The 20,655-nt window shown below is 45.3% G+C and overlaps 1 protein-coding gene across 2 annotated transcripts in view; it reads left to right on the plus strand.

Annotated features, from left to right (window-relative positions):
- LOC105466895 (SH3 domain and tetratricopeptide repeats 2) overlaps positions 1–10,747 on the plus strand; it is a 91,323-nt gene extending 80,576 nt beyond the window's left edge. For both annotated transcript variants that reach the window (XM_011716063.2, XM_071098236.1), the window contains one exon: positions 1–10,747. This exon is cut by the window's left edge and continues 21,771 nt beyond it. The gene's annotated coding sequence lies outside the window, so the exon portion shown is untranslated.
- The last annotated feature ends 9,908 nt before the right edge of the window (positions 10,748–20,655 follow it).

Consider the following 20,655-nt stretch of genomic DNA (forward strand, 5'->3'; position numbering starts at 1 on the left):
TAGCACTTTGGACAAAAGCTCTGGACACGATGGCCATTTGTGACAGGGAAGTAGAATACCATTGTTTGACCAGCCTGGGACATCTGAATTCAGGGATAGAGAACACAGACAGGAGCTAATGGGGGACGGGTGGGGAGAAGGAAACCCCAAAATAGGAAACAAGGTTGCTGTTACTGGAAGGGGAATGTGCATTTCAGCAAGATGAAACCGATATGCAATTCAGCTCCCACATATGCAGAACTGTAAAAAAGGGAGCTGCATTTGGTTTCTTGGGACCTCCACCTGGATAAACTGAGTTCAGGGGTTCAGCGTGCATCTAACAGGATGCTCCTATTCCCAGTAAATTTTTTCCTTGTGCTCCTTGCTATCTCCTTTTGAGCTGTTTTCATCCACTCAGAACCTGGTCTGTTCCCTCCATTACCATATCTCAGGCCACAGGTATATTCATGACACCCAAGTGCCCCTCTTCAGAGGGACAAGGTGGGAGCTTTCTAAAAGGAATTTGTACTAAAAATGGTAAGTGACAATTTGAAAAACAAACAAATGAATGAAACAAAGTAACAAAAAATACAGTACTCAAAATGCTTTTAGCAGGACATATTTTATACAGCATGTGCTTTAAGCCACATTAAGTAAAGCCTAGCCACAGATTAGATCCCAGAAGGTGAGACTAGCAAGAGGTATTTAAAATACCTGCTAGTTCTCCCTCTTTAGCCCATAGATGGGACACTGAGACCCAGGAAAGGGAACAACTTGACATCAGCATCCGTGTCAATGCCAATGTCAGTTTCAGAGCTGGGCCTGGGACCAACATCTTCTACTTCCAGACCTGATGCCTCTGCGGCGTCAGTCTCCTAAAGTGATCTTTCACAGGGTCCACTGGTGTTAAAACAGCTCATGTTTTATCTTAAAAGTATTTTTAAGTAAACTATATGAACAAATCATGAATTCTCATGATTCCCAAATCAAAAATTAAACAAGGAATAGCATGCCTCCATTTCCCTACCATAGGCCACATTTAAAAAATTAGTTTCTTGTGTATTCTTCCAGGGAAATTTTGTGTGTATAAAAACAATTCAGTGATATACTCTCCTGCCATTTTCAATATTATAGCATATTATACACTCTGCTTTGCACCTTGCTTATTTCAAAATATGTATCTTGGAAAATCTTTCATATGACTATACAAACAGTATCCTCATTCATTCTTACAGCTGTAAAGTGTTTCCTTGCATGATGGGAATAATGGTTTGTTTAGCTGGTTCTCTAGTGGTGTCAATTTGGTTATTTTTGGGACTTTGCTACTATAAACAATGCTGCAGTCAATAACTTTATACCCATGTCATTTCATGTGATTGTGATTATACATGTAGGAAAAATTCCACAAAAGTGAAAAAGCAGAATGCTAAGGGCGTATGCATTTGTTATTTTGGTAGATGCTGAATTGCCCTTCATGACAGTCTTGTCAATGTATTCTCCTACAATGCCTAGACTGCCTTTTTCCTCAGGCCCTCCCCAACACAGCCAGTGACCAATGTTGTCTTTGCATGTTTAATAGTAGTGAGATGGTATCTCAATGTTTTAAAATTTAAACTACAGAAATAGAAAAAATTAATACCGGAATCCTGTTTCTAGAGTAATTTTTATTATCACTCAAATGATAGTAATATCCTCGCACATATTTCCACCTTTTCTTCACCCCAAATTCATTATTGATATCATTCAGAACATACAATAGCTATTTCCTGAGCATTTATCAGATTTTAGGCACTGGAGGTAAAGCCCTACCAAGAAAGACATATTCCCTCTCTTGTGGGGCTTATAGTCTAGTTGGAAGGCATTTAAAAATAGACTATTAGCTTAAAGACTGTTAAGTGCTTTCAAGAGTACCACAGGGTGATGTAGCAGAGGGAACTCCTAAAGTGAGGTGGGAGCACGTTAGCCTGTCCTTGTGCTTCCTTCCCAAGATTCGTGATCTTTAGGAGCAAGTAGGATGAAGTGCGAAGTGAGCAGGGTGCTCTCACAAGCTTACTATTAATAGTAGTGATTTTTATTTATTATTTTTGGCCTGAACTGACCTGTAGCTTTGGTATTATGTAGACGGAACTTTAAGACACCATTAAGACCGCCCCAGAGACGCTCAGCTAGAGGCAGAAAAAGCCATTCCAGTTCCCCTAATGGGCTGGTGCTAAAACATAAATGTCAGTCTGGTTCCTGAGGACATGAGCCAGAACTCAGTTAAGAGTAAATTATCTTCTCCCTTTCACTAAGCACTCAATAAACAACTCATTGTCTAGTGCAGGCTTAGAAAATCCTATTTGAATTTGGAACGTAGCCCAGTTTGCATCGCATGGGTTAGGTAGTGGGAATAACACAGTTCAAGGGATCGGGTAAAGGGAGCTGTGTTTCTGCTTCTTCCCTCTTGCTGTCTGGGCGACTTTGGACAAGCAGTAGTGGGAGACTTAAAGACTTGTGGGCAGGAAGCTTGATTAGAAGTGTAAATCAGCTTGCTGCAGTTCCTACTCTGACCTGATTTGTGGATCCCCACCACGGGCTTCAGTTCTGATTTAAGTCTCGTCTCTTTGTATTCAAGTCTCAGCATCTTTGAGACTGGAACCTTGCTCACCTTTTACCCTTATCTCTCTCTTAGGCTCTGGACCTATTGCTCTCAGAACTCCCAGAAGCTTCATTTTTCTTGCTGAGGCCTCTGACCACTGTCAGTGACCAGGCATGCAGTTCCGTGTGCTCAAGAGCCAGGGAGTGCCCGTCTCTGTCCCATCTTGCTGGATCTCTGTCGGACTGCTCTGTCTCTCTCTCTCTGGTTGGCACTCCATCTGTGCATTTCCTTGGACACCATCTTCTGTTTCCCAGAATGTCATTCCCCCATGCACATCTGGCTGGCTTCTCCTGACCCCATCTTGGAGGCATTGAGAGTTTCTACCTTCCCCAACTCTGGCCCATACCATGGCCAGACTTAGCAAGTAGCTTCCAAGTCTTTCTTGAGCAGTGGAACCTACTTTACATGTGAACTTTTCAGTGGAACTCCAGAACAGAAAATGGTAAAACAACAACAACAACAACAACAAAACAACAACAGATAGCTTATTTAGGCCATTGAAATCTTCCTGGAAAGAAACACATCACTGTTTGCTGAACCTAGGAAGTGCTACGGAACCCCAAGACTCCTCAAAATTTAATTGGAAACTCTAAATTAGACAATTCAGTCTGCCCCTTTTTATTTTCTAGGCAGCTCAGACAATTAAGTACTTTGCTGAAGTCACACACTGAGACTAATAGAATCCAGTTTCTAGAATGTGCTACCCCCAATACAATGTGAGGTCCTCAAAGGGCAGAGACCTTTCGTGCATGTGTCACTCCTGTATCCTCCCTGTGTAGCACAATGGCTGGCACACAGTAGGGGCATGAGCAACAGTGGCGAATGAATGAACAAGTCTTATGGGCCATGACCTAAGGAACAGTCAACAAATGTTTATTGAGGACGTTTTATGCGCCAGGCTCCCTGTCCTTGGCTCTGGGAATGGAATAGAAAAGGCTGATGAATGTGGTTTCTTCCCATTTGGACTTAGAAATAAGCATGGACCTGAAACAAATGATCACAAGTGGTTTGTGAAATAATTGCAATGTGCCAAGCTCTGTAAAGAGGGAATATATGGGCACCTGAGAGGGCCTGGGACCTCATCTAGAGCATCTGAAAGGTTCCCTTGAGAAAGTGATGTGAATGGAAAGTGAGGAGGAGTCAGGGTTTCTAAGGCACAACCGGAGAGAGAAAAAGAGCTGCACAGGGAGCAGGAAGCCAGGTGTGAAGGAGCACAGGTAAGAAAGAGAGAGAGATAGCGAAAGGGAGAGACACAGGGACAGAGAGAGAGAGAGAACCACATGTTTGCAGAAGCCCTTAGAGATCCAGGTGCCTGGGTGGGAAGAACCAAGGGGGCAATGAGAGGGTAGACTGTAGAGGTGGGATTAGGCCAGATGGCAGACAGCACAGGGCATTTGGGGTCTCAAAAGTGGCAGGAGATCCACATATCAAAACGTAAACCTCCCAGCTGTCTTAGTAAATAAAATCTTGTTGGAATCCCCATTTGCTTCTGTCTTTTCTGTGGCAGGCTTCATGCCACAACAGCAGAGCTGAGTAGTTGCAACAGAGACTATCTGACCCCATAGTCCTGAAATATTTACCACCTGGCCTTTTACAGAAACTTTGCTGACCCTTGGATTAAAGGAACCATAGAGACAAGAGGGCAGAAGCCAGGTGGACCTCGGAGCTGCCTGCTAGAGTGAGGTGGGGAGTAGGATGGAGGTGGGTCCCGACCCCCAGGCCCACTTGTCCCTTCCTAATGCTTTGTCTGTCATCTAGGCTATGGGTGTGGCTGAGGCCTGGTGAGGAGAGGCTCTGACCTCAGCTGCTCAGCTGCAGGACTCCTGCCAGACTCTGTCACTCCTGCAGGGAGGGCTGTCTCTGCCTGGAGCCATGGGTTGGGCAGGAACGGGGCAAATTCTCAGCCTCCACCCGTCAGTTGTATGCACTGTTCCCTAAGCCCTCTGCACTTGCCAGCTTCTGAGCCTCTGTACAAACTGTTCTCTCTGCCTGGGGTGGCTGTTTCCACCTATCACTGCCTGTCAAAATCCTTTCCAGCCTTCCAGGTGAAGTTTAAACACCACTTCTTTCAGAGAGCTGGCCCTGATTATCACCCCTCCTCCCCGCCCCTGCCTCATCCTCATCCAGGAGGAATGCTCGCTCCTCTTCTGGCCTCCCATAGCGCTCCATCTTCCCCTCCTTTGTTGTAATGACAGGAGCAAATTATGAGTTCCTGGAGATGTGTTAGTCCATTAATCCATTCACTCCACAACTATTTATTGAGCACCTACTGTGCACCAGAGGTTGTGGACAGAGTCTCTGCTTTCATAAGAGTCAGAGAGAAAAAGCAACTACCAATAAGTAAATAAACAAAGGAAATATTTTCAGGCTGATAAGGGCTAGCAAAAAAAAAAAAAAAAAAAAAAAAAAAAAAAAAAAAAAAGAAAAAAGAAAAGAAAAGAACAGAAATCTCATGTTTGAGAGTTTTGGGGTGGGGTGTGGGTACATCAGGTTAGGCAGGTCAGTCAGGGACGGCCTCGCTGAGGACGTGAAATTTGAGCTGAGGTGTGAATCAGCTATGGAAAGAGCTGGAGGGAGGGCATTCCAGGTCGAGGGGAGAGCAGGTGCCAAGACCCTGAGGCAGGAAAACGCTTGGTGTGTTTGAGAAACAGAAAAATGTCTGGTGTGGTGGGGCTTCAGTGGAGGAGGAGAGGTATGAAGGGGTCAGGGAGGCCAGTGGGGCAAGGTTGGGTCAGGCTTTGTGTGCTCTGGTGAGCAGTGTGGAGTTTTGTGTGTATAGGAAGCCACTGGACAGTGTTAAGCAGGGGAGTAATGCCCATTCTTTCAGTTAAGTGCTGAGAATGCAAGGAAGACTAGAGATGCTCCCTTCCCTCTAGACGTGTATGCCCTGGTGGAGGTGCCTTCCCCTGATGAAAGTCATTCAAGCACAAGGCCTGGTTTCCACTTTGCAGATATTTGATTTGCCAGGTTCCTCTCACCCCTCATTATTGAGAGTGTAGTTCACAGCCCTCTGTGGCATCAGCTGGGAGCATGTGAGAAGCGCAGACTCTGGGGCCTCACCTCAGACCCCCTGGATGAGAATCTGCAGTTATCAACAACCCCCATTGATTTGTATTCACGTTAAACTGTCCTAGAAGTAATCAAGGTAGAGAGTGATAGATTCTCACTAACCAAATTGAGAAGACAGTAATGAGTCGGATGCTAGCTCAACGATTTGTAGTGGGGGCTAATAACCTTGCATCAGAGCTTCTCAAAACTTTAAAGTGCATATACATCACCTTCAAATCATGTTAAAATGCAGACTTTGGGTCAGTAGTTTGGAATGAGACCCCAAACTCCACATCTGTAACAAGCTTGAAGGTGATGTTGATGCCGCTGGTCCCCAAATCTAAGCCTCATGTGACACTCGTGCCATCAGTCCACTTGATTTTTATGCTTATCCTGTGATGAGTTGCTTTGTCTCATTATGTGACCCAGGAGACGGTGCCTTAGGAAGCTTATGTCTGAGCTATGCGACCTTGGGCAGGCGGCTAGGCTCACTTCCTCATCTGTAAAATGGGGTTGGGGGTACTTCTGCCTGTATTAGAGGACTGCTGGGGAGAGCAAATGAACTAAAGCACATCCTGTGCTTAGCACAGCGCCTGGCACACAGCAGGGACTCAGTATTTGGTCATTTGTTTATTTTCTAGGACTTGATCTAGGTTTTCAGCCTCCAAAGCTGGGGTTCTCTCCCCCAGGGTAGTAGAAACTAGGGGTCAGCTCAGCTAGAGGATGAGGTTAGGAATGAAAATACTTAGCAATAATTGAATATGGGGGCCGTCAACTGGCAGAGTTTCCTCAGAAGTGTGATGAGTTCACGTCTCCAGTTCTGAGGATATTTGTTCTGGAGCTTTACCCATCAAAGCTGCTTCTTCCTCAGACTATGCTGGAGACACACAGACATGTCTTTTGGTCTCTTCTTTTTCCCCTCTAGACCACACGCTCCCACAGCTGTCTTGACAACAACCATGACCTCAGACCCATCAGAGTTCAATTGCAAAGACCACAGCACCTGTGCTATTCCAGGCATGGCTTCTGGAGGAGATGCCCAGATTTCCAGTTGGCCTCAGGTGACACAATGATGACTGAGTTTACAAGCTTCTGTGGCCATCTCCATTTAAACAAAGAGACAGCATGTTGTGCCTCCATTCACTGTCCTCTCAGCTCGTTTTTGAGGCTGATATTCCTGAAAGTGCTCCAAATCCTGGGGATAGACTCAGTCTGTAGTTCCTTAATAGAAATAATCTGTACAGCACTTAATAATTTATTAAGCACTTAATTTTATTTCATGGCTTTCAAAAGGACATAGAGCAGATATTATCCAAATTGCAAATGAGAAAATTAAAGAGATTAAGTAATGCCCTCAATCACTCATGCAGTAACTGCCTTCCAACTGTGAGTTCATTTAATCAACTTATATTTATTGAGCGCCAGTATGAAGAGGCCCTGTGCTGGGCCCTGGAGAGAGAATATTGAGGAAAAGCAGGCATGTCCTTGCCTTCATGGAGCTCACATTCTAGTGGAGAAGACCCACGTTAAACAAATAATCACCCATGTAAATACAACTGTGCCTTTATGATAAGAGCCAAGGAAAAGAGGTGGTGTTGCTTTGACAGCCTAATAGAGGGGGGTTTGACATAAAAGAGAAGGCTTCCCTGAAGCTACTGAGCTGGGATTTGAAGGATGACCTGGCAGAGCCCTGACAAGGACTTTTGTTTTTACCCTAACAGTACTGTCCAGCCAACTGAGGGCCTCGAAGATGGATGTTTTGCACAGAAATTCCCTTAGCACTAATCTTAGTTCACTTTTTTATACTTGCCTTAGTCTCCTACTTCCCTGGGACATGCTTGAAGACAGAAATTAGGTCTTAAGTGGAGTGAGACCCAAAGAGATTAAATCTGAGCTGAGTAACTCAGTCAAGGCCCTGGTCACACATACCATCCTCAGTGAATGTCCAAAGAGTGTAGGCAGCAGGGGATTGAAGGCAAAATGCCAGCATTCCGAACAGGCAGGAAGGTGGATGATTTATATCATGAACACACAGGTCAGTGCCTGAAAAGGAGGACAGCAAGGAATCTAGAATGTTCCATCTTGGGCACCCTTTCATGCAAAATCAGAAAGCCTTTTCCATTCCCAAGGAATAGAAGCTGGTAGGGTACAGACTTTGGTGTCTGAATGCCTGGGTTCAAATCCCAGCTCTTCTACTTAGCAGATTCTAAGCAAATCACTTCTCCTCTTTTCATCTTTATCTGCCAAGTGGGGAAGATAAGATGTCTTCTAAGGATGTTGTGAGGATTAAATAAGATGATGCCAGTGAAGTGCTTAACACATGGTGAGTTTTAAGTAAGCGATCGTGATTGTATTATTAGGGGTGCTAGCAAAGAGCCTTGGCAGTTTCACAGCGTGAGCCCCTAGTCCCTCACGTGTATGGGTGAAGACCTCCTGTGAAATATGGTTAGCTGCCTCCCCTTTAGGTTTAGTTGATGAGTGACCTTCTCACTGCCCTAGTGGAAAAAAAATTAAAACTCCTGAGATTGACATCCACAGATCCTCACCATGGGGGCCCTGCCTGATTATTCACCCTCCTTTGAGATCACTTGCATGGCCTGCAGTACCTGCTGCTATTCCCCTAAAGCATCATGCCTTTCTATGGGAGATGCTCACCTGTATAACTGCTCACCTGGCTACCTCCTAAAGTCACATCCTTATGAATCCTTTCCCAATTTCCCCACAGAAAGTATTATTCATTCAATCATCAAGTATTTACTGTTGGCACATCTAATCTGTGCCAAGTCTATTGGAGGTATCAAGGACATAGTGATAAACACAGGTTCAAAATTCCTGCCCCTGTGGAGACTCCATTTTGTTTTGGAGAAACAGGTAATATGCAATATGCAAATAAATAAACAAGGTAGTGTCAGATACTGAAAGAATGCTTCCAGGGAGAAAACAAAGGTGACATGATAGAGACTGCTGGGGTGCATGTGGAGAAGCTACAGGGGATGATGAGATGATTGGGGAAGACCTGTTTGAGGAGGATGCATAAACTGAGACTGACTGATGAGAGGGAGCTAGTCAAGTGAAGCGATGGGAAAAGATCGTTCCAGGCAGAGGGAAGAGCAGGGCAACCCAAAGCAGAATGAAGGGCAGTGGGACCAAGCAGAGTGAGGATGGTGAGGATGCTGTGAATGCAGCTGGAGAGACAGGCAGGGGACAGGTCACACCTCGCTCTGAGACTCCCCCCGTGCTTTGAGATAACTCTGTTGCAGTCTTTTCCACATTGGCATATAATGGGGGCATCAGGGATCAGGCTTTTTTTGTGTGCGTCTGTACCCCAAGCACAATGCCTGGTTCATAGTCAGGACTCACTAAATGCTGATTGAATAAGAGCCAGTTTGAGACAGGGCCGGAAAGTCTGGAATGGATTTTGGGTGATGCAGCGTGTCTAAGAGAGTCTTTGCTGAATCAGCACCCTTGATACCCTTCTCTCCAGGTAATTTTGGTAGTAACGGGGCATATGCCCAAACTTTGGAAGCAGTCGCAAATTACAGATTTGGAAGACTTGCCTGTGATTGAGATAAGCATAAATCATCATCTCTTCCAGAAGGAGGCAGGGCCAGACAGGAGGTGTTCTGGAAACAAACATAAACTGTTGATCAAATTCTAATCAGATTCATAATAGAAATTGTAGCAGAGTATAAGTGACATAAAAGGTAAGACGGAGACTTGACCTCCCCAGAACTAGAATAGGCTGGTGGGATAATAAACACTGGCAAAAGAGGACCCGGGGAGAGGGAATCTGATGGCTGAGCCTGATAATTGGAAAACAGACCCAATCAGGATGAGACAGCGGCCAGGAGCAAGGGTCTGAGTCATCACTGAGGAAATATCGAGCCACACGCAGCTTTTCCTACCCGCCTAGTGAAAACCGTTTGCTCAAATCCTGTTCTATTTCAGGAAGCGCCAGCTGCATCATAGGAAGTTCTGCTCTTTCCACTTTAGGAACAAGAGTCACTTCTCTTTGCTTTTGGGTGTTCACAGGGCACCAGCTCTGGAGGGCACAGGGTTATTCTGCCACTCAAGTAAGGTAGATGAGTACAGTCTAACCTGGGCAGTTAAGCAGGCTGCCTTCCCTCAGACAGAGAAAAACTGAGCTTGAGTTACCTCCATAAAGGATGGTTTTCAGTCCTTCTGAGCAGTCCTAAAGTGTTCCCATGTCAGCTGAAAGGAAAGAGAAAAAGTGGCCAGTTTTCATTCACTGTCATCTTCTCCTCTTTCTCCGTTCCGGCCTTGGAGAGGAACATGGAAACCCTGGCCTCACCTTCCCGGAGAGGACACCGTGCGCAAAGACTCCAGAATGTGCCTCCTCTGCAGGCTGAGGCTTCTGTGTGTTCTCGCAGCCACTGTTTCCCGGGGACATTGCTGAAAGCTGCCTCCTGAAGGGGATTAGGGGCAGGCAAATTGCAGGTGGCCTCAGTGGGTGAGAGAGGATTTCTCCTCATTTATCTCCAGGCCTGATTTAAAGAGCTACTGTGGGTATGTGGTGAGGTTCGCCAAGTATGGGACACTCACACTGAGGATTTTATAGGACAAGGAGTTCTTGTCGGGTGGGGCTGGGAATTTTTTTCTTCCTGAATTCCATATTACAGCAGGTTATCTAAGGATTATATTTGAATTTTGGGGTGCTTGGATGTTTCCACAAAACTTTCTAGGTTCTATTTGAAATCTCAGCATATTTCTGTTACAAGACTTATGACACATGGAAAATGAGTGGATAGATAAAACAGAAAAAAAAAGGCCGGGCGCGGTGGCTCAAGCCTGTAATCCCAGCACTTTGGGAGGCCGAGACAGGCGGATCACGAGGTCAGGAGATCGAGACCATCCTGGCTAACACGGTGAAACCCCGTCTCTACTAAAAAACACAAAAAACTAGCCGGGCGAGGTGGCGGGCGCCTGTAGTCCCAGCTACTCGGGAGGCTGAGGCAGGAGAATGGCGTGAACCCGGGAGGTGGAGCTTGCAGTGAGCCGAGATCGCGCCACTGCACTCCAGCCTGGGCGACAGAGCAAGACTCTGTCTCAAAAAAAAAAAAAAAAAAAAAAAAAAGAGAGAGAGAAAAGGAAAATTGAGAGGGATCTCCGCATCTGTCACTTTGAGATGGATTATGATTTTTTCATCCCAAAGTAAAGTGGATCAAATCAGTCTTCAGCTGTGGTAAGCACAAATCCAAGAGTTTATTCAGATGTTAGTTTGCTCATCTGCAGTCTACTGTAGGAACACAGAGACTGGGTTTATTTTTTCTGCCATTCATTTGCTGTGTGACCTTGGTCCAGTAGCTACCTGTCTCTGGGTTTTAGGGTTGGATTAGATAATGATTTCCTAAATGCCATGACTGTGTAACACAACATTAAAAACAATTAAATCATACAAAGTTGTGCCTGATTGAATTCTCCTTTAATCTTCTTGATAAGGGAAAGAAGAAAGTCTCAGTGTAGAGTTAAAATTTCTTCAACACCCTTTTAACACTTACTGAGCTTATGTTTTTACAAAATGAAAACAGGCTTCAGGTGTCTTTCTAGGTGATAATTTTTTTTTTTTTTGGAGACATTATTTCGCTCTTGTTGCCCAGACTGGAGTGCAATGGTGCAATCTCAGCTCACTGCAACCTCCGCCTCCTGGGTTCAAGCGATTCTCCCGCCTCAGCCTCCCGAGTACCTAGGATTACAGGCACCCGCCACTACGCCCAGCTAATTTTTGTATTTTTTGGTAGAAACGGGGTTTCATCATGTTATGAACTCCTGATCTCAGGTGATCCACCGCCTCGGCCTCCCAAAGTGCTGGGATTACAGGCGTGAGCCACTGTGCTTGGACGATAATTTAACCATATTGTTTTGTCTTTGTTTTATTTATTTTTATGGTTACCTTTTATTTTAGACAAGTGATTCCAGTTTTCTGTTTACAGCAGTGATAGAGGGTTTTCTCTTAAAATAGATGTGTTTATGTAGATGAGAACAGTTGAAGACCTATAAGAAAGTGTTATTGACATAGGACAGAAACTGTGGGGTTCGTACCTGAATGGTTGGACTTTGGGAAACCCGGGTCTAGGTGACCTCTAAATGTTTTTCTGGCTAGGAGGGCTTATAAAGATGAATGCCCCAGTTTCAGCACAGAGCACACATTGCTGGCCTCCAAGATGTCTTAAATGTAAGCTTTGTGTGCACAGCAATTGTATGTGGCTTTTTGGCCACTGTACCCCAAATGTCCGGTTCAGCGGGTGGCACGTGGATGGACTTCAGTAAATGATTCTGAAGGAATAAATGCATGACTCAGGTGAAAATGAGATATGACATCCCTTTTATGTTTGGGAGCAGAAGAGAAGAAAACTCCTGCATTTCAGACCCTGTTGGGCCTGAAACAAGAGTGTGGCCTCAGCAAGCACAGGTAGGTACGTGCGCATCCATACACGTATCAGAGGACTTGGGGCAGTCCTTATGTTACCATCCACTGCTGTGTGACTCTGGCAAGAGCCTTAATCTCTCTGAGCTTCAGTTTCCCTATCTGTTAAAACACACACACACACACACACACACACACACACGTGCGCACACACACACATGCACACACACACGTGTACATACACTCTTTGCGTTTTATATGTTTCCCCAAGTTGAATTTTTATGATATCATTGAAATGTACAGAACATATGTAATACGGTTTTATTTTAAAAAACAATTTGGCCTTTGACATCGTGGATTCTCTCTGGAAAAAGGCAATGTTTAATAAATAAACAAGCACATATATAAATTAATATATTTCCCTTTTATTTTCATTTTCAGTTTTTCTTGTTTTCAAATCTCATTGGCTCTTGGCTTGGAATATTTTTAAATTGACTGGCTGTTTGGTTCAAACGATGTTTTAAACAAGCGTTGGCGCGAGCTGCAGACCTATTGTACTTGCTGGGTTGAAGTTTGGGTGTGCCACCAAATTGCCTTGGCTCAATGACAGTTTAAATACAGCCAAACAGTTGGTCCTGCTGGGAGACTCATTGGTGGGAAGATTCCACAGAAACAATGTCCTGGCTCAGACATTCCTGCCCCTGCAGGGGGATCTGAGGGACCAGGAGGTCTCCTCAGGTACAAGGGAGATTGCCAGACTCAGTGGGAGCCATCACTGACCCTCATTCAGGTGAACCTGTGTTCTCTTTCCTTCTTCCCCTGGGGCCCTAGTTGGCTCCGATTTCCAGCAGTAGTTTGAAGCTGCTGCCTCTGAAACTGGAGATGGTGAAACACAAACAGAGACTGAACTTTCTCATCAGCCTCACTTTATATATCAGGTGAAGGCTCGTCCTTGGATGGAGGCAGGAGAAGGGGTTTGAGACCATCTTTCAGACAAGGTCATCCCTGCTTCCTCCCTCCAACTCCAGCCATTTGGTTGAATTTATTAGACTTTTCTGAGGGCAAAGGACAAACAAAAACAGCAAAAAGGAAAGCAGAATTCTGTGCAATGCAATGAAAAACCTCCCAGTGATTCAAACAGCGTGAATAGTTATTACAGAAAGAGGAAAGTGACAGGACCATTGTGATGATGAATTGAGACAATGTGGGTAAAACACTGGAAGCTGTGTCCCACCTGTAGGAGACACTCCATAAACTATAGCTATTATTATTTGACCCCTCACATGGCAACAGGCTTCTAGTGCGTCTTAGTGTATATTTGTTGATGAGCTCATGATGGGAGTGGCTGCCTTAGGGGGAGGGAGCTAGAGGACTCCAGGCTGAAGATGAGCAGTGTTGAGCTATGATATTGATACTCCCATCTAACATCAGAATAGAGTTGGAAGTAAGCTCAGAGACGATGCTGTAGCTCTGCCCCCATCAGGCCAGCTGATGACATTCAGGGCAGGGTGGCATTGACTGGCTAGACAACGGCTGACTGACTTTCTGTCTGCCCTCCCCTATCTGCATAATTGATTTTTAACTTAGGATATGCCTCAGGCTAAGCACACATGCCTTCAGACCCCAGATATTTGCAGCAGCCCTTTAATAGGGCCATAGTTGGAAATGGTGAAGCAAAAGACTGTCCCCCTATTTGGCACGCATTTTTAGAGGTTTTGAGGTTTGGCGTGAGCATCCAAAAGCCTCCTCCTGACCTAGCGGAATATTAAGACAAAATATAAGGTCTCTGAGGCTGCATCGCCTTTATTTTCTCTCCTGACCTAAGAGTGTGTGTGAAGCTAAACTGCCAGCACCCAACACTTTACTCAGTCTAATGAACCTGGAGGGGGACACCACTTAGGTTACTGGAATAGGGAATGTATTCTCTATTCCAAGCAGAAAAGACTCCCTCCATTGGGACTCAGAAAAAGACTCTCCCTCCCTTATCCTCCCTTAGGATACTGGAGTAGGGAAGTGAATACATTCCCGATGCCAATATCCTAAGGGAGGATAAGGGAGGGAGAGTCTTTTTCTGAGTCCCAATGGAGGAAGTCTTTTTCTGAGCCAGGTTTGGTCCAAGATATTTACTGTTGGACCCTCAGTGTCATGGGCCGTCCACATGATGAGTAAAAACTCTTAAAGTTCTCCAAGCAAATGGCCTCCACATTCAGGGTAACTTAGGGGACGCGATTACAAAGGAGAAGGAGTCTCAGTTAGTGGCAGTTGCTTCAACAGGTGTGCTCTAGAGGGGATCTAGCTCCCCACAGGAGCATGAGTTGTAAATGAAGGCACTCATGTTTATGGAGGGCTTTTTTGTGTCCCACAGTATGCTAAGGCCATGGTTTGGAGCATTTCTGTCTTCTGAGCAACACTGTGGCAGGTGCAGGATAGTAGATCTGTGTCGTTTATGGTTCCAGGCAGCCATTCCCACCCCTGGCTTTCCTTTGGGAGCCTCACCCTTAGTGTTTATGGTTTAGCTGGCATGGTAAACCAAGATGTTTTCCCCTCCCATTATGATGCCTGAAACTTTCTTCAAACCTCCCTGGGGAGACAAGGGAAAAGATTGGAATCTTCTGCCCAGGACTTGGAATCCTGAACCTGTGTCAGAGCAGATGAAATGCTCAGGATGGATTGATTACAGCTCTGGTTCCTGGGCCAGTTTGCCTGGCAACTTCTGCTACCTGCTTTGAGTTTGTTTTACACTTTCACTTCCTTCTTGCCAGTTGTCCCATGCCCTCTAATACATTTCCTTTCAGGTAGAGTCCTTGAGTGGTCTAAAGTCCAGGTCTATCTGACTCAAAGCCGGTGAACTTAACCATTATGCAATATTGGAGCCTCTCTGCTTTCTCCCAGGCCTGAGGTTCTAAGAGGCTCTGATTCTGAGAGTCTGATAATGCATAGCTCTAAAACGATATGACTAATTACTTTTCTATTCTTTTAGAGCTGGTCAGTGTTCACAACTGCAAATCTCCTTCCCGAATGAGCTGTCACTGCCTGAGCTGTCAGCTGAGGGTGTGTGAGGGCTTTTAGACTTTGAGCTCAGCTGATGGAACACGACTCTCCCTGTAGGCTCTGTATTGTTTGGCCACTGCTAGCCTAGTCTGCTCACTTGTTCGTAAGACTTGTTGGGACTTACCAACCCCTAGGAGACTTCTACAAACCACATGGGAGAAATATGAATTTGAACAATGAAGTGAAGAAAATAGGAGTTTGAGCACCGCTTTAAGAGGTTTTGCCCTGTTGACAATCCTCTGGAGGTGCCCCCAAGGGTCTATGCACTAAACAAGTGATGAGCAGGGCCTCCTGATACTTCTGAGAAATGCTTACTGTCTAAATTCAGAGGGGGGGGGTGTTTGTAGTGGTTGGGTATATGTGGGGGGCTTGGATAGGGTTGGGGGGGGTGTGTTGGGATTCATACTTAAGCATATAAAAGTAATACTTCCTTGATGTTATTCTTCTTTTCAACAAAGCAGATAATTTAAATTGTGGGAACAGACACACCTAATGTGAGATTCAATAAGCTACTTTTCATTGTAAACAAAAATTTAGCCCAATACTTTCCAAATTGCCCTACGCCAAAAATATTGCCTACCTCAAGTTATCCTATGGGCTTCTTCAGTAGGGGAGCTTGCCTTGCTCCATCCGCACCTGGTCACAGCGGCTAACACAGAAATGTTAACATTTTTAGTGGTGGAATAAGTTTTTCGAACATAGTTTCATGCAGGACTATGGTATACAAAACAGATCCAGTGGAGCTGCTCTGTTGAAGTCACCTCTGATCTGTAGCATTCCCCTTAACCCTCCTCCCTGGGTCCCTGAAAACCCTGAAAAATCCTAAGACTTGAAGAGCCATTGGGGAACCATTAGAAAACTGCTGGCTCAGCACCTAATTTGAACAGAATAGGATTCAGGGGACATGGGATGAACATAGGATTCAGTGGACATGGGATGAACATCATTTATGGTAGGAAGTTTGCATTGTTTCTCTCTCTCTCTCTCTCTCTCTCTCTCTTTCTCTCTTTCTTTCTTTCATCCCTGCCTTTCCCCCACCCCCAAATATAGCTGAGGGAATCAAAAGAGTGGTTTTCAGTGATCGTCAGAGATGAAGTGAGAGGGAATCTTTGTGACCCAAATAGGTGGCATCTAGGTTGATGTCTTCACTAGCAAGTTATGGATGTGGGCATAGAGCCCTTGGTAAGATAAGCAGACACTCAACTAGCTCCTTAAAAATGGGGAGGCCTTGCACAGGGTGAGCTGGAGCCTGATGCTGGTGGTCCCAGTGGAGGTGAGGGTCTGAAGATGGAGCATGTCCAGAGACACCAGAAAAGGCAGGTCAGTGCAACCTTTGAAGTGGAGGACCTAGGCAAATAGGGCAGAAGGCAGGAAGGTGTAGAGCTGAACCAAGTGAGAGAGGAGCTCAAGGCAAATACTGAGGATGCTGTAGATTTACAGGAACTGGAGGGAGAGGCAGAGAAGTCAGTGAACAGGTGAGAACACAGGCTAAAAGACAGCCAAGGACAGAATGTCACAAGCTGAGCTGTCTGCAGCCTGGGGCCTTTCAGTGGCGCCTGGGCTTCTGCAGGGCAGCGTTGGACACAGCTTAAGGGCCTTTGTACCAGGAGGAAATCTGGCTGAGTGTCCTTTTGCTTTGTGTCTGTCCTGTTTGTCGTGCTTCTTGGGTTTTTTGGATCTCTCTAAAGAATATACTCATTATTGGAGGATTTGAGTTCGTGTTTGGGGCTGGGGAAGCCAGAAACTAATCCAGTTGATGTCTGTGTGGTTTCATGGCTTGTTAAGTCCCTTTCATATGATCTCACTCCTTCTCTGAAGTATGTCAGGAGGGTCCACATGCTGCATATTATGTAGCATCTGATGTCCCAGGGCACTGATTATGCCAACACTGCTTATAGAAAGCAGAGGACTAGTGAGGCAGGGAGAGAATTACAGTCCAGACTTGGAGTGGCAGTGCACGTGCAGCTCATTGCAGTCGTGCATGTGAATGGCCTCCCATATGCCCGGCCACTGGGCAGGACGGCGGCAGTTATGCATTCCATTAGCAATAGGTCAGACTGGCGTTGGCCTAAGTTTCCTGGATCATGCCACTCAAATGTGTCATGTGTACTTGGTTGTCATAGCACATTGCTCAGGAAGGGTGATCTAGGCCAGAGGCCACACACTGGCTGCCCCCAAACTGTGCTGGCCCCCAGATGTTTTTTCTTCAGTTAGGTCTGCACCAGGTTTAAAATTTTGAATTGGTGCCAATATTTAAAAATGAGAATATGCCCTCATATTTGCATTTCTGGTTTTCCTAAAATACTGGAGGGTCTGATTACATTGGTTTTTGCAACTGCCTTGTTTCCATGAGTCATATATTCTCCACATGTCACAGTCCCCACCCAGCCTGCTTTACTTCTTTACCTCTCCAGCCCCATGGGCAGTAGAGCTTGAGTCCCCTGGCTTAGGTTGTTGTCTTACGTAACTTGCCATGTAGAACCAGGGTTGGCAAACTGCTGTCTGTGGGCCAAATGTGACCCTCTACCTGTTTCTATAAATAAAGTTTTATGGCCGGGCATGGTGGCTCGTGCCTGTAATCCCAGCACTTTGGGAGGCCGAGGCAGGCGGATCACAAGGTCAGGAGTTTGAGACCAGCCTGACCAACATGGTGAAACCCCATCTCTACTAAAAATACAAAAATCAGGGGGCAGTTTGGAAGCGGGGTGACAAACGGCAGAAAGTGGGCAGGGAGTGTGCCTGTAGTCCCAGCTACTCGGGAGGTTGAGGCAGGAGAACGCTTGAACCCAGGAGGCGGAGGTTGCAGTGAGCCGAGATCACGCCACTGCACTCCAGCCTGGGGTGACAGAGCGAGACTCCATCTCAAAAGTAAAAAATAAAAAATTTAAAAAAATAAAAGTTTTATTGGAATGCAGCCACACTCATTTGTTGACACATTGTCATTGCCTACACTACCTAGAGTAGAGTAGTTGTGACAGGGGCCTTATTACCTGAAAATTCTACAGTATTTGTTATGTGGCCCTTTAGAGAAAATGTTTGCTGAGCTCAGATCTAGACTATGGCCAGAGGACTGACTTTTCACTACAGAATGGCCCACAAGGTATTTTCTAAATAAAGATTTTCTGCTTTCAGAGGAATTCTATCACTGTTCTGAAACTAATTTCATTACTTTCCCTCCAGGCTTTATTTATAATCCACCAAAATGAGAGGGGAAGTTGGTGAACTATTGTTTTCCAGGCCTGGGTTATTATGAGGCCATACAATGTCAGTTTTAGTGTCAGGGCAGTCGGTTTCCTTTTATTTGTCCCTTGGCTGCCATATCCATGGGGAAAGAACAGGACAACCTAGAATTATCAGCATCTTGCATTTCTATTTATTTTTTATTTTTATTTTTTGAGATGGAGTCTTGCTCTGTCACTCAGGCTGGAGTGCAATGGTGCGATCTCAGCTCACTGCAACCTCCACCTCCCAGGTTCAAGCAATTCTCCTGCCTCTGCCTCCCAAGTAACTAGGATTACAGGTGCCTGCCACCACGCTCAGCTAATTTTTTTGTATTTTAGTAGACACAGGGCATCCTGCATTTCTATAGACTCTACCTCTAACCCACAGGGTGAAGCACTGCTATTGATATGATTATTTCTGAGAACAATGTCTTACATAGGTGCAGTGGAAGTAGTTAACTCTTTCACAACATTCCTGCACTTTTCCCCACATTTCCTTCTCAAGACTATCTTGCAAGGCATGTTGATTGCCTATTCAACTACTCTTCTTCCTCCCATCTTCTTTGCTGTGGAGCCCAGCTCTATATCGTGACAGAAATGCAGGATATTGCTTTGCTAGCCTTCTACAGGGGCTGCAGGTGATCACATGGCCCTGTTCTGGCTAATGACAGAAAAAGGAAGTCTTCAGAGAGGCTTCTAGGAAGTAGTTTCTCTTTCATAAGACAGCAATAGGTGCAAAAGAGATTCCCTATTCCTTACTTTCTGTTTCTAGGGGTAGCTTTGTGACATCTGGATGTGATATTTGGCTTTGTGGTAATGGGATGTGATGTTTGGAACTGTGGCAGCCATCTTAGGACAGGATGGGAAATGATTTGTGGAAAATGGTCAAAGGGAGGGTGAGGGATAAGAAGATCCTGAGTTCCTGGGACATCCCTGAGCCTGGAACCGTCTCCATTTGGAGGATTCTCATTATACTAATGAGAAAGTAATACTAATAAAGGCTTTCTGTTGAAACCACTCAGGATCAGATATTCTGTTACTTTGCAGCCAAAGCATCTTAATTCAACAGTCGGGTACTATAACCTCTAGTTTATATAATTTTTCAACATTTAGCAAAAATGCATATAGTTCTTACTATATGTTAGGTACTGTTCTGAGGGCATTCTGTGTATTAACTCATTTAGTTTTCATAATGATCCTATGAGACAGGTGTTATTATGCCTTTTTTACAGAAGAGGAAGCTGACGCCCAGTATGCTAAATACTGTATGAAGTCGCACACCTGGTAAGAGGCAGAGCTGGGGTTTCATCCTGGGTTGTCTGGCTTCAGAGGCCACGTGCTTGATTGTTATCCTGTTCTCCCTCTCTAGTAGACAGGAAATGGTTTGCCCCAGGTCACACGACACAGGTATTCTTCCAGCACCTGGTGCCACCCTTCACCTGGAGAAGACACTGGAACAGTCTGTAGACCCACCCATCCATCTCCTCACCAGTGTGCTCTCCACTGTTGTCTTTCTTCACCCTTAAGCTCATTATAGTCCTGGATTTTAGTGGGTGCTAAAGCCATGGACTAGATTTGAAGCCTCTTTTCTGCCCACCTGATGCTCTTTCTTCCTCCCTCCTAGCAGCAGGCATCAATCTGTTGCTCGCCAGGTAATCACAGGAAGAGGATGCGGGAGGGCAGGTCTCCTGTGCTCTGTGTCCCACCGAGGGGATATTGTGTGGTGGCCATGTGCACGGGGTTTGGAGTCAGGTAAAGTTAAGTTCTGCAACTTCTAGCTGTGTTAACATGGGAAAATCCCTTCTCCTCTCTGGACCTCAGTGTCCTCTTCTGTACAATGGGATAATAATGACCTAACCAATAATGTTCTTTGAATGTTAGATGAGGCATATCATATAAAATGTTTAATGAAGTACCTGGCACCCAGAAATCATCCAGTAAGTGAAAGATACTGTTAGGAGTGATATTACTTTTTAAATTCTCATTATCACTATGTTAGAAGTTGTTTGTGAGCTAAAATGTCTGGAGACCACCTGCTCTGTGTGAAGTGGAGGAAATCTTGGGGCATCTAGGAGGAAGGGAGAGGTGCTGATCTAGGAGTCAGAATAGCAGGATCTTAGCCCAGCTGTGAGATCTCAGTGGCTGTAAAGGGTGTGTGTTGCCTGAGATGATCCCCAAGTGCCTTTCCCAGCTGGAACAGACCACATTGTGATATGCACCAAACAGATGGCCTGCATTCTCTGTAGGAGCCTACACAGCCCAGGTGCAGCTACCATCATTGAGGGCCCTGATTTGGTTGTTTCTCCAAAACTGGCCAAAGCTGCTAGCAGGTT

Source organism: Macaca nemestrina, chromosome 6 (assembly GCF_043159975.1).
Source record: "Macaca nemestrina isolate mMacNem1 chromosome 6, mMacNem.hap1, whole genome shotgun sequence".
In the NCBI taxonomy this organism is placed as follows: Eukaryota; Metazoa; Chordata; class Mammalia; order Primates; family Cercopithecidae; genus Macaca; species Macaca nemestrina.